We start from the raw sequence: 13,317 nt of genomic DNA on the forward strand, positions 1-13,317 counted from the left end.
GCACTGGATTCTTTAGTAATTTTCAATATGCTTGAATCCCTCTTCAAAGGAGACAGAAATATAAGAATGAAATATCCATTAAAATTTACGCAGCCCATATTAACAAAACAGCCCTTTCAAATCTTAGCATTTAATTGCGCCGCATTATTCGCAGAAATGGCCCTGCAAACATGCTGTGCATTTGAATGATTGCTTGGAGTTGGAACATTTGCTCAGCTTTTTGCATTATCATTTCCTCTGGGTAAGATTCGGGCTGGATTTAGGCAGTACAAATGTTATGATTTTGAGAATTATAAACTAAACTTTCGGGCAAATCAGCCAACCACACTAACCAGTCTCTTTGTAAACATATTTACAAAAATAAATGTACTTCCATATTGACAGTTCCTTATATGTAGAAGTTAAAAAGTAGTTAAAAATATCTCTTGTGCTATATGAAATATACTTGGTTAACAGCCATTTAGTGATGCATGAAGTTAAAAACCACAAATGTTGCTACATACTATGACAACAGAACTCAGCTTTCACCAAAAGCAGTAACCTGACAGCATACAAAAGGAAACACATCATAATTACACTACAACACTTCAATCAAAAAAGAGAAAAAAACGGATAAGCCATGATCTCATGATCTCACCTTTTGACTCTTTTTTCCATTGTCTTGACGACGCCAGGTGCAAAATAGCCATTTATGATGTTAGTTTTACATTTTAAACCTTGGTTGTAATGGTTGTGGCTACTTTCAACGGGGTTTGCAAATCTGGGTGATGAAAATACTTGGTCAATATTTAGCTTGAGCTCCATAAATTTCGAACCTGATGAAAAAAGATAAATGAAGTTATTGATTTTTATTTAACACATATTAAGATGAATCTATTATTCTTTCACCTCAGGCTACTTTGTGCTCTCATAATAAACCAATATTAAGTCACATTGATTTTCCTGTTTACAGGGCAGCACACTTTCTTTATGACACATTGCAACCTTATCTGTAGTAGAGACACAAATACTAGTAAAGTATTGTGTCACAATAGCATTATGTAGAAAGATTGATACAAATCGTACATTTGGTGGAATCAGTTAAATCATACAGAGGATGTACAAATTAAAAAGTAGTCATATGAAGGCAAATAAGTTAATTCTTGATAACATCCCTCACCTTCAAAGATTCAAAACCATACACAGTATCAAACGGCAAAACATCATCATGAAGGTACCAGTCTCACCTGATTAATTCAGTTGCATCATAACAGTTTTCTAATAGGAACACATGTAAAAGGTTAAATGCAAATCGCTAACCCTTAAAGTCCAGACCCTGAAAAGCAAAACTTGTCAACCCTTTTCACTGAGCTCCTCCTTGGAAAATGATATGCAGTATCACTGCCGCTGCTTCCTTCTCGGCTAGACTTTCAATCAATCAATCAATCATGCCATTTGTATAGCGCACTACTCACCCGGGAGGGTCTCAAGGCGCTTGGGGGGAGGGGTATGCTACTGCTCGAACAGCCAGGTCTTGAGTTGTTTCCTGAAGGCGAGATGGTCCTGGGTCTGCCAAAGTTGGATGGGGAGGGAGTTCCAAGTCTTGGCAGCCAGGTAAGAGGTATTCAACTATGTCCCCAACGTTTGCTCCTAGCCACCTGCAATTGAAATGAACACAGTAGAAAGACTGTTTCCCACTGTGCTCCATGACGTGCCACAACCGCAAGTCTTTCCACAGTATCTACTGGAGTGCAATGGAGGCACTGGAGCAAGTCTATGAGACTATGCTGTCAGCTGAACAATGGAAGGACATCTTTCCACAGTCTGTTCTGTAGTCTGTTTGGAATTTGTATAGTTGCTCAATATTTTTGTTTTAGTGCACCTTTAATTTAAAATGCTCTCAGAATGCTAATAATTCAAGACATAATGCCTCGCTATTGACCTCTTTTTAACAGGTTGCTGATTCATAGTTAATTAGAATATTGTTTTGGAAAACCCGTATTAATAAACGAAAATCGGGAAGGAGTTTTATATTTCACACAGTTTTCATTTTAAGATAGGGGATTCATATACAAGTCTGATCCATATGGGTGTAAGAAGAGATCATTTAAACTTGAACTTAAGAATGCACTGATATCTCATTTCGTTATTGGGCATATATTGAGAAACGAAGGGAAAATGGCTGATCTTTTGTGTGCAATTATTTAGAAGAAAATATCTGAATTTATGACTGAAGCTAAAAAGTACATATTTCTCAGTCATGATATGGAAAGCTACAACCTGCATTTCAGTGTTGCCTCTTGTGTGAGTTGGTGTTTTGCACCTTATCCTTGAGGCCCAATGTTTAGTTTTAATTAACCCTGCCAGAAGCTACAGCTAAAGCCACAGGACGAAATATTATCCTTTTTTTTTCAAAAGTGGCAATTAGCAGCATGTGGAGAAAAAGGAAAACTTGAACTAGTTTCATTACAGTCGCGGCTGAGGTTACACTATCATGTGCTCCTGGCGGAAGTTTACAAAATATATAGTCAATTATGCCACACCCTGGTTATCATCTATAAGGAGTTACTCAAAGGGAAGCCCCCCCCCCCCGCGCAAGACATTCACTAAGACTGTTGTAGTTAGCTTTTTGAAGAAGGGCTAGACCCCGGCTAAACCTGGTTCACATCGGCCCAACAGCGTGTTAAACTGCGATTATAAGATTTTAATAAGTTTGGTCCTTCCTGACCAGAATAGCTTTTTACCAACAAGATTAATGTCAACCAACACCAACTACTTGATCCAGGCCACCAACTATTTTTTAGTTAATCATAATAAGGCAGATATAATATTTGACGATGAGAAAGCATTTCATGTAGTGCAAAGGGATGTGATATTTGCTATTTTGTCTAAATTCTGGTTTCCATCACTTTTTTTTAACCTTTTGCGCACCCTTTAGTATGCAGATTATGCGAAAATAGTCATTAATAACACACAGGACTTCCCCATGTTCCGGTGCTTTTTTTCCTTGTTTATTGAACCTCTAGCTTTGTCATTGAAACAAGATCCTGCAATGAGGACCCCTATTGACAACGAAGCCAAGCTGATACTGTTTGCCAATGACATAATTTTGTACCTGGCTGCTGAAAGAGACAATATTCAAAAGGTCTTTGCCAAAATCCAGGAGTTCACGTGTAGCAGCGGCCTTAAAGTTAACCATTCTAAATCCGGAGCCTTACTTTTCAACTCCTCTCCCTGTTTCCATTCGATCTAAATGCAGGTTCAGTTCACCCTTGGCCACTCAAACAGATACTTGGGGATTTTTGTTACTGGCAACCCATCCGATCTATATCGATTGATCTATCTAACGGACCCAAATACCTCAATGACAGAATCAACTTCCACGTACCCAAAAGTAACTATCGATCTTACAACCTCACACTGCCCGAAACCCAGCGCATCCACAGAGCTAGAGCAGACGGAAGATCCTTCTCTCACATTGCAGCCAAGACCTGGAATGAGCTACCGGCAGATATCAGACGCGCCCCCACCCTGAACACCCTCAGGAAGACCCTCAAGGTATGGCTCTTCGGCTAAACAGATCTGCGCCCCCTCAGCGCCTTGAGACCATCACGGGTGAGTAGAGCGCTTACAATTCCCTGATTGATTGATTGATCTTCCATGAATAAAGTTTGTGGGTTACTAAATCAATGGCAATCTCTAGCATTATCAGTCGAGTCACGCTAGTTAAGATGGCCATACTCCCCTTGTTTATTTTTGTGTTTGCTAATGTTCTTATTAACTGCTTCACTGCGCAAGGAATTCCCCCGCAGTGTGGGAGAATTCCACGCGTGTGAGGTTCAGGTCTTCCGCACGCGCCCACCATGACGTCAGACCGCCGTGGGCCGTCTGACACACGGAAGCCGGTAAGATTCCCGAATCCCACTTTGACTAATTTGATTGTGTCCTGGGAGGTTTTGTAAGCCCCACATAAAATTAGAAGTTCTGTAGCTAGGCATAGAAGATAGTGGGCTAGCTCTACCCAGAATCAAAAGGTACTATCAAGCTGCTTTCTTGATTGGCTAAGCTGCATGAATAACTCAAGAAGACTCTAGACATATAGTATCTAGCTCACCAAGATGCTTATAGAAGCCAGTACTGAGGTTGCGTTTATACAAATTCTTAGGCTCCCCAAACGTACTAGATATAAGACGCCACATTTAGGGAGATTTTGATTTACCAAAACTTGGCAAGGATACAAGGTGCCCTGGAGCAATTCATCTCTACATTTAAAGGGTGCCTCCCAGTGAGGTTTATCGCTAGACAAATGTGCAATCTCGAGATGGGAAGTGGCTGGATGTCCCTTGCTGGCACATTTCGTTCAAGCTGGAGCTGTGATCCCCTAGGATCTTCTAGTCCCTAATTTCTCTAATATTTCTCTAAGTCTCTGGTTTAGTTATATCCAAATTAGGAGTTTCATTAGTAAGAGCTATCAGGATGCATCTTCCTTAGCTCAAGACATAAGCAAGGTATTCTTCATTTGCCACCTTAATGGATATTGACAACTGGCATTGTCCGCTCTATTCAACACTAGCTGACAAAACTTTACCTCCATTATTAAGAACGATCTCGACTATAACCAGCAATCAGATAGCTCATAAACTTTGGAGCTGCTATAATAGGATTACTAGTAGAGCAATTAGCAAAGCTAATTTCAGAATAGCCTGCTTTAGCAAGTGGCTGCTTTATTATATACTAGATCTCCTCCATAAGATGTATCTGGCTACCTCACCCTGCTGCTTTCGATGCTCCTATGCTAGAGGAGATTGGAGCAATACATGTTTTGCCTGCTTGCACCTTTGTTATTTCTGAGAGCAGGTATTTGGCTTTCTAAGCCAACAGCTTCAAGCTGACCTACACTCAGTTTCACTCAGGGCCCTATTCAGACTAGTATTTCAGAACCTAGAAATCTCTCTGTGGCAGCAACAGTTTGTATTCATTGTCTCATTGGTTTCCAGATCATTTATATTGCAAAACTGGAAGTCCAGACTTCTACCATTGTTGGCTCCATTGTTAAGCATGTTAAAACGGGTCAAGCTGTTTGAGAGGTTATATGTGGCTAGAATAGAATTTTTACAAAACATTTTGAGATTTGGAAATGCTGCCCTGATCTAAACCAGTAGTTGTAGTAGAAAGCCACCCTTATGATGCCATGACCGTCTACCCGCGTTTCCTTCACCAATAAATCAGGGGTTGATAAACTAACAGGGAAGGAGAGGGTTCGCTCTTATTCTGCTTTAGATATTTGGATTTTATGATTGCTCTTTTTATGAGTTTATATTGGCTTTTGATGCTATTTTTGTTCGTTTTCCTATGTAATCAAATGTATTTGTATGTGATGATCTTTCAAAACAATGAAAATGTATATTTTTTCAAGTTTTGTTAACAATGTCAAATTATTGACATCCGAATCATATAAAAGATTGCGCTGTTTCATTAACTGTAGACAATGCCTTTGTATCTTTCATGTAAAGAAAACGTATAATTACTACATGGAAACTTAATGTTGTATCCTGCAAGTGTAGCAAAATGTGGAGTATTAAATCCTGGTCAAGTTTCCCCAACTACGCTCTTGTTATGGCTGTTCGTCTCAGGATACACAAGACACAGACTCCTACAACACATGGACCATTAGCTACCAATGCTGCATATTAATTATAGGTAAAACATTTTGGCAAAGACCCACTGTACACCAAAAAAAATACATTTTAGAAAAGCCATGAGAAAACAAAATAAGCATAGGCAAAGCCAAACATGATTCATATGGGCTTTAACAATGTTTGTTATAAAAACACTAACTGACATTGGCGTTTCAGTTTTTGAGTTTTGAAGAGATTAGCAGAATTGGTTTCTGAGGAAAGTGCTATGTTCTGTAAGATCTGGTCCTCCACTACAATAGTCAGCACTAGTTGCCATTGGCACACATCTCCAAATTGCACCAGATCCGTTCATTTACTACACGACAACAACTCGAGCTCACCTCATCCTCCACATCTTCTGCAGTCAATCTCGGGAGAGGTCCGTTTATCCTTTGGGCAAAGCAGGTGTTAAAATGGGCAGCAGTCGACCATCGTTTCTCACATGGCTCTTTCGTGTTGACACGGTCTTGCATTTCATGAAAGGGGGTGATGTGTCCTGTCTCCAAGAGCACCTCCTCATTGTTAACGTTTTCTTAAAATAAAAAAAGTTTACATCAAATGCTTTGTTAGTAATGACATGCATGGCTAAGTGGTTTGCCTGAACTGCCTTTAGATACACACCGTATCTCTCTGCTCTTTTCTTCACTATCAATATGCACTGCAATCAAAAAAATGAAGACACTACTATGCATATTCACATTTAAATTTTAAATTTCGCCACACACGATTGTAGCGTCTTCAATTGTATTTATGATCACTGTTTAATGCCTGACAAAGGATAACACAAAAACAGGGCTGCAACGAGCCCCAATGAAATGGGGAAAGAGTGAGAACAGCAAGGACAAAGTTAACACCCATTGTGCTTTTTAGTTTGAAACAAGTTTAGTCATCTTTTATAACGCCGTTAGGATATGAAACATATATTCTGCATTCTGGGCACTTTTACATTGTCAACTGAAAAGTCTGTCTTCTGTCAAATAGGCAACACTTTGTTCAGTTTATTCTAACTAGAAGAAATCTGAAACTTCGGGCGCATCAGGCCTCATGTAAGCCACAATGTGCTCACCCACCTCAAAGGAGGAAGGTGTTGTAGTAAAATCTATCTTGCTAACAGCCAGGTGATAAAAATAGATCCTTCACTGGAATAGGAATATTTTTCCCCACAATCTTTAAGGCGCTATCTGACAAGGTGCCAATGGTTTGGTCACCTTTCATTACTCCTACAATGCTCAGGGATGCCAGATGTCTCTGTTCGTCAATACTGCATGACGTTAGATCACTATGTAAACATTATTTGTAGATGACATGCAGTTGCTTCGAGACAGCGGATCGGGTGTTATATCTTGAGGGTTCACTCTATATTTATAAAAAACAAAAAAAACTCTGCCACCCTTCAACAATCAGGTTTGCCTTCTGCTCGCATGTGGCTGACTGCACACTAAATAGCAAAGTATAGAAGGAGAGGGGAACAGAGGCTTTCTAAACGGTTTGACACAGACCACTAAAGAAATTACAGAACAACACTCTCCAGTCCTGTACGAATTTGACAAAAACACTGGCATGGATTTATTCCATATTTTTTTTAATCAAAAGGCATTCTTCACAGGCCTGTGAAGAACGCCTTTTTTTGCAAAAGTATTGATAAAATCCATGATTAATAACTACTTTTCGAAAAATGAGTTTAACACATTAAGTGTTAGACCTCAAAACAGTCAGTGTTTCACTAAATAGCCAAGTGTGCATTTCAGTCCCAAATCAAAATAAACCATTGATGTTTCCAACGCTTTAACAAAGGGACTGCAGCTGGAGTAAAATAATAACAATGATAATTTCAGACGGAATGACCCCATTAACTGCCAGCGTAAAGCAGGCACAACAACCGTACGAACACTGTAGGCAGAGCCCAGCCAAGACCACCTCTTACAAGAGGCAAAAGGATGCTGGAGCTACTAACCCCTGCGACGTGGGCTTGCTAAGCCAAGAGCACACCCTTAGACGATGCAAACACAAACAATTGCGATGCTTATGCAGCAAATGTAATGAAATTGACGGTCGGAAATGGCACAGTATGCAGTGATAAAATGAAATGCACATTTCACAAATGCACTCAGTCATTTTGGGCTAACAGCGACAGTGTTTGAAATAATAAAGCATTTTGGCAAGTTTGCAGAATCTGAGGTCTGGGAATGAACAAATGCACAGGGTAGCTGTTGCTAAAATGTAAAAAAAAAAAAAACACAGCTTTCTGGTGTGTCTCACCTCTTCGATGAATTCTCTGCTTTTCTTGTTGATCTTTTCCAGGCTGCGGACGTAAAGATCGCCCACAGCTAGCCAGTCCTTCTATGAAACTCCTCCGCCGTGGCAGCCACCTCAGCGATGCTCTTCGAGAGGGGCGTCTGCCTCTCAGACAGCTCCGCCACGGCAGAGACGTGCTCCTTCTTCAGGCGCATCTCACTGACGAAAAAAATACAAAGGGACGTGGGTCTTCCGCGAATGACAAGCCACGCATCCAGTCGGGCGTTAGCATTTAAATTGGACAGAATGATTTCTCGCGCGTTTTTAATTCCACAGGGGTTAGGAGCCCCGACAAAGGTCAATTAAACTTTAATCTTTATTAACATTTTCTGCAGCTTCCCTCCTCCGCAAGAAACGCATTCCGGTCCTATTTTCACAACTCGTTTCATACACTGCTGATCTGCTACTCGTCTTGGCCCATCAGCTGCTAGATTTACACGTTCAGTATTAATTGTGCATATTATCTCGTTACATTCCAATCACATCAAAAGTCTATTCTTTGATAAACATTTTATGGTGAGTGCAACAACTGGGACTTAACAATGCACATATTGTCTGCCCCATGCACTAATTTGCCATTTACACTAGCACCCTTAAGCTATGCATGGCACTGTCTACATCATTTCCATACTTTTAGAGGGAGTATTCACAAATTTCTCTGCAAAAATCTGGACGCAATATTTGTAAGCAGACAACATGATGGGTGAGGCAACAGCTTGCCTGCAGCTATTACCTGTTCTTCATGAGCGGGGGAATCCTTTCTCGCCAGGCAAAAGTATCCCTTCGAGGATGAGTTACTCTTGACAGCGGGGCGTGGTCCATTAGGAACAGGAGGTTGTCAGACGCCACATCCAGCTTCTCCTGACAAATTACAAAAAAAGTAGTGGGTTCAAGGTGAATGGCTCCGACTAAAAGCACTGCTTGAGAGTAAACCAGGTAAAGGGAATTCCTCTAGCATAAGAGGAATCGGGGCTCCCACCATCCAGAGATTGTCGTAGTCCCCCCTTAAATTCTACCCCCTCCCACCGCCCCCAACTAAGGCGCTACTATCTGCTCAGCATGCCAGGGTGGGTGTGAAGAACAAGGTAAGCTCACCTCATTCAAAGAGAGCCGGAACTGTACGATTTACAGTGCTCTCCCAAGCCACCAATCACATTGCCCTGTTGCTCTCAAGTGCTACTGTGTGGTTTAGAGCCAAAATGCTTCACTTATAAATATCAAAATAAAATGAATGAGTATCCTGAACAGATCTTTCAATGCATTGCAAGTTTATTATTTATATTACTTATATTTCAAATGTATTCATGAAGATCCAGATGAAGTCATAGATCAGATGCGGCATATCTGCAAATGCATTCAGAGCACGTGTCCAAAGCTACGCTACAATAGAAGAAGGGTTTGTGTGCAGAATGATATGAATTTATGATGCGGTCTTGCTGATGCAGCAGGGCTAATGAGGAAGTCATGAATGGCTCTGCTCTGCAACTGTGTCCCTGGTAACCTGCTAGTCAAGTGGGAGCCTTAGCACGCGTCCCGGTTTACCATGACAATGGAATGCTCGCATTAGGGACAAAACATATACTTTGTTATAGCCCCACTGGATTTCCTTCTTTATTGCTGGAAGCCTGCCCTCCCCACCTCCATCACTGTCAGCTGAACTCTCATTAGTAATGCGGTATGGTCGGTCCTCTAGGGATGAACACAGCATGCAATGTATGCATGTCTGAGGATGCACAGATCAGAGGGGATTTTAGAACTGTGTCCCATCAGATGCACAAGGGGCTATGCTAGTGAGAGGCGTTGCATTGCACATATCTTGCCCCTTATAAATCTCTATTTTTATGATGAACATAAATGTCAGTGGTATTAAAGTGAACAACTTCATAGAAAAATGAAGCACGTCCGTAGAAAAGAATTAACATAATTCACTTGAAGCTCAAAAAACAAAAGCAAAATGATACATTTTAGTGACTATCTTCAAGGTGTTAACAAGAAGCTGTAAGCTAAATATATCATCAAAAAGATACAACTAAAAGGCAATATTTAAACAAAACTTAACAATCTAATTCTGTAAATTATGTATGGTACTGAAGGCAGTTTTGTTTTCTTTCTTTAAAACACCTTTTAAAATGGTATAAAAATACGTTTCAGGACACACTTGTAACACACGCACATTTACAGACATAAAGACATTATATACAATATAGATACATCAGTGGATGTATTTGGCTAACAAACATGAGCACAACAAATCCTACCTTTATTTGTGTTTGTTCTTCACTTCTCAGTCGGTCGACATGCCTCTGCGGCTCCATGACAGCAAATGTCGAGACGGCAATGCTTGCGATGTTTCTGACAATGTTATCACACCGCTGGCAAGTTCTTCGATTAAACTTCTCCCGATGTGGCAGCAACTTTGTTAATTATGATATTAGTCAGCTGGCGGGTACGATCAATCATCCGCTGTAGGGAAAGCCAGACAATAAGACATCTAATCATTGCGACCTGAGCAGATAAATGCTGTTCCTTTCTCGTACGTGTCACAGATCCTATCCCCCCTGAACCTCTGCCTGGCCATCGACTGTCACATTTAGATTCCGCGAGCTCCCGGCTTCTGTTTATCCCTGCCTTAGATCAGTACCTCCTGGTTATCAGGAGGACAAGCGACACCAGCTGTCTCAGAGCAAGAAGGCAATCAGGTGAATAGTACTTATTATCTCTCATTGCTTTCCGGGGAGTGACAAGATTGATTTGAAACCAACAGCACATCCATATCTCAGCGACAATTACTCGGGCTTCAAGTTCACTCGGTGCATTATGCATATGCAAAGCAGCACGAGAGGGCTTTACCCCTGACCTCCTAGCCAAAGGCGATGCACAGGAATTGTAAGCTTTTTGAAAAACGCTTCACTGGGAGACCCCTGCTTGCAGAGAAGGAATGGTGTTTCCCCAACACCCCCCTTCCCCCCCTCGCCTTGCCACGTGACCAGCATCATCCCCGAAGTACTCATGGGGCTCCATTTCACAGTTGGCCAGTCTTAATTGGGCCCACAGAAGCAGCAAGAAGCTATTAAAGTCTCCTTCCCGCACATCTTCCATCTCTGCCAGTCAGTTTATTAATACTATTGGACACAATACTTTTATGAGGGTCTATCAGTTTAACATGAATAGCAGGTGGGCTGGCACAAATACGCTACATTCCCAGTTTGAAAACAGGATTATTGTCAATCTCAACCTAAGCACATTTAGTGAATGACTGATATCCAAAACGTAAAATCATTGCCGCATATTTCAGGGCCTCTATGAATCCCATGGGATGCTCGCTATTATAATAGAGTTACCTCGGCTCATAATATGGTTATCCAAGACAGCAGCCAGGGAAAGAGGATTATGGAAGGTATGGAATCTACGTCAAGCTTAGATCATATATTAATATAACAGAGAGCTGCCAATTATTGCTATGGCCTCAGGCGACTCTAAAGAAGAGATTAAGGACACATTCTGCTTCGAAGTAAAACCTTTAATACTCGGTGGCTTTATAATATATGACAAGGAAGAGTGTTTTGAGTTTACTTTGTGGAAAAATATTTAATTCCCGAATATTCGTTTGAAAAAACCAAATGAATTCTATGAGTTACAGCAGTGGTTAAACACACGAGAAGACAATAGTTTAAAATAGAAAAGCCTGGTATTGGAGCACTGTGTTATACCACTACTGAAATATATATACTTATCAAACTGAATTGTCTCCAGTCGCTTAAAGCATGCATCATGACTCAATTTGCATTGTCTGTATCCAGCAAGCCAGCCAGCCACTTATCACTTACACGTGGTAAAGGATCGGAGGACTGGGGGCCTACAAGCCCCATCAGCCTGCGCGGCACGCACGCCGCTTTCATCATCGGCAGTGCCAGGAGGAGCTTAAAAGGCGGCCAGGCCTCCCGCAGCGCGGGAGGCACACAGGCAAAGCCCAGGCCATGGGTGGACCCGTCTGCGCCCGACCGCAACAGGACGTGGCAGGGCTGGGCCACCCCCCTGACATCTTGGCGCCAAGGTAATAACGGAGTTGGACTCAGGGGCAGACAAATAAGGTACTGTTCTGTGGTACTTCTGTGCTTAAGTGTAAACTGAGCGCAGAATGAGTAAGCGCAAGGCAACTAGCTCTCTGGTAGGTGGTGGGGTTACGGGGACTCTGGATGCTTTTTTGAGCAGAGCGGAATCAATGTTGGTTCATCAGATCCAGGTTACGGAAAAAAGACTTTCCCTGGACACCCTTGTGGCCCAAAAATGCTCATCTATGGGCGGTTTAGATATGACTAAATCTCCTAATGATGCGAACTATTCGTGTTCTGCCACACTTGGTAGTAACAACAACAGGGAAAGAGTCATCTCCATCGTCTTGCCACCTCCGTCACCACCCCGTTGCAAGAACCTACAGAGGCACAGACTGTTTGTAGGAGCCTTCTCCAGAACATTGTAGGGGATATTGATTCAGGCTCTCCATTAGGGCAGGGGGCTGGGGCTACAACGATGATCCCGCCTACCACAGGTAATGCAACCACATCAAGCTTAGGCAGGGGGGAGGTTATTACCCATTCGAAAAGGGCCCCCAAACTTTGCAGTGTTAGCACCACGAAGCCCTTAAATAGCGATGAGCCGCCAACAAAGCGAACCAGGGTTGGGGCGTCTTTTAAATTAACACAAAAACAGAAATAAAAGCCCAGACCAGGGACCCATGTAACTAGGTCCCTTTGTTATAGCAGGTTTAGTAGGCAATCAAACGTCCTACAGAGGTAAAGGTGTTAGTGCGGAGATGGAGGTTGATCTTGAGTATTGGAAAATAGTGGAAACATTGATAACTGTTCTTTTGGGGCCCCTACTAGGCAAATCAATGTCAATTGAAGAAAAATTGTCGTTACTCTTGGCCCAGATTAGTGCCCTCGATGGGAATAGGAAGCTCCCAAATCCCCAGCCATACCCGCTGTAGCAGCGGGTGTGTGTGGGGGGGGGAACGGGGTCAACAAACAGTCCACAGGCACACAGGATGTGGGTAGAATAGTGTCATACTCAGTTCCCCCGGCAAGAAATAGAAATAGCACAAGTACTACTACTAGGGGACATAGGGACTTGAGAGCCGGGACCGCAAGCAATACCTCAGTACAACAAACAGCCCGTACTAATATAGTGGGTAGAGCCACTCACATCAACACTCTAGGGAGTTGCCAACTCAAAGTGCCCGGGGTACTACAGATCTGCCGGTTTTAGATCTACCCCCCACCTCATACCCATACACTGTTGTTTTGACGGGCGTTCCAGCCTGTATGAGTGATAGAGAAGAATCCACCTTAACGTTGATTAACAAGGC

At 42.0% G+C, this 13,317-nt stretch overlaps 1 protein-coding gene across 5 annotated transcripts in view; it reads right to left on the reverse strand.

Annotated features, from left to right (window-relative positions):
* Positions 1 to 13,317, reverse strand: part of LOC144821103 (uncharacterized) — a 551,585-nt gene that overhangs the window by 134,814 nt on the left and 403,454 nt on the right. For all 5 annotated transcript variants that reach the window (XR_013608229.1, XR_013608235.1, XR_013608223.1 and 2 more), the window contains 5 exons: positions 10,211 to 10,415; positions 8,686 to 8,813; positions 7,917 to 8,111; positions 5,999 to 6,189; positions 638 to 815 (listed from right to left, as the gene is read on the reverse strand). The gene's annotated coding sequence lies outside the window, so the exon portion shown is untranslated. The remainder of the gene's footprint in view (positions 1 to 637; positions 816 to 5,998; positions 6,190 to 7,916; positions 8,112 to 8,685; positions 8,814 to 10,210; positions 10,416 to 13,317) is intronic.

The sequence above is a fragment of the Lissotriton helveticus genome, chromosome 1_1 (genome assembly GCF_964261635.1).
Source record: "Lissotriton helveticus chromosome 1_1, aLisHel1.1, whole genome shotgun sequence".
Lineage (NCBI taxonomy): Eukaryota > Metazoa > Chordata > Amphibia > Caudata > Salamandridae > Lissotriton > Lissotriton helveticus.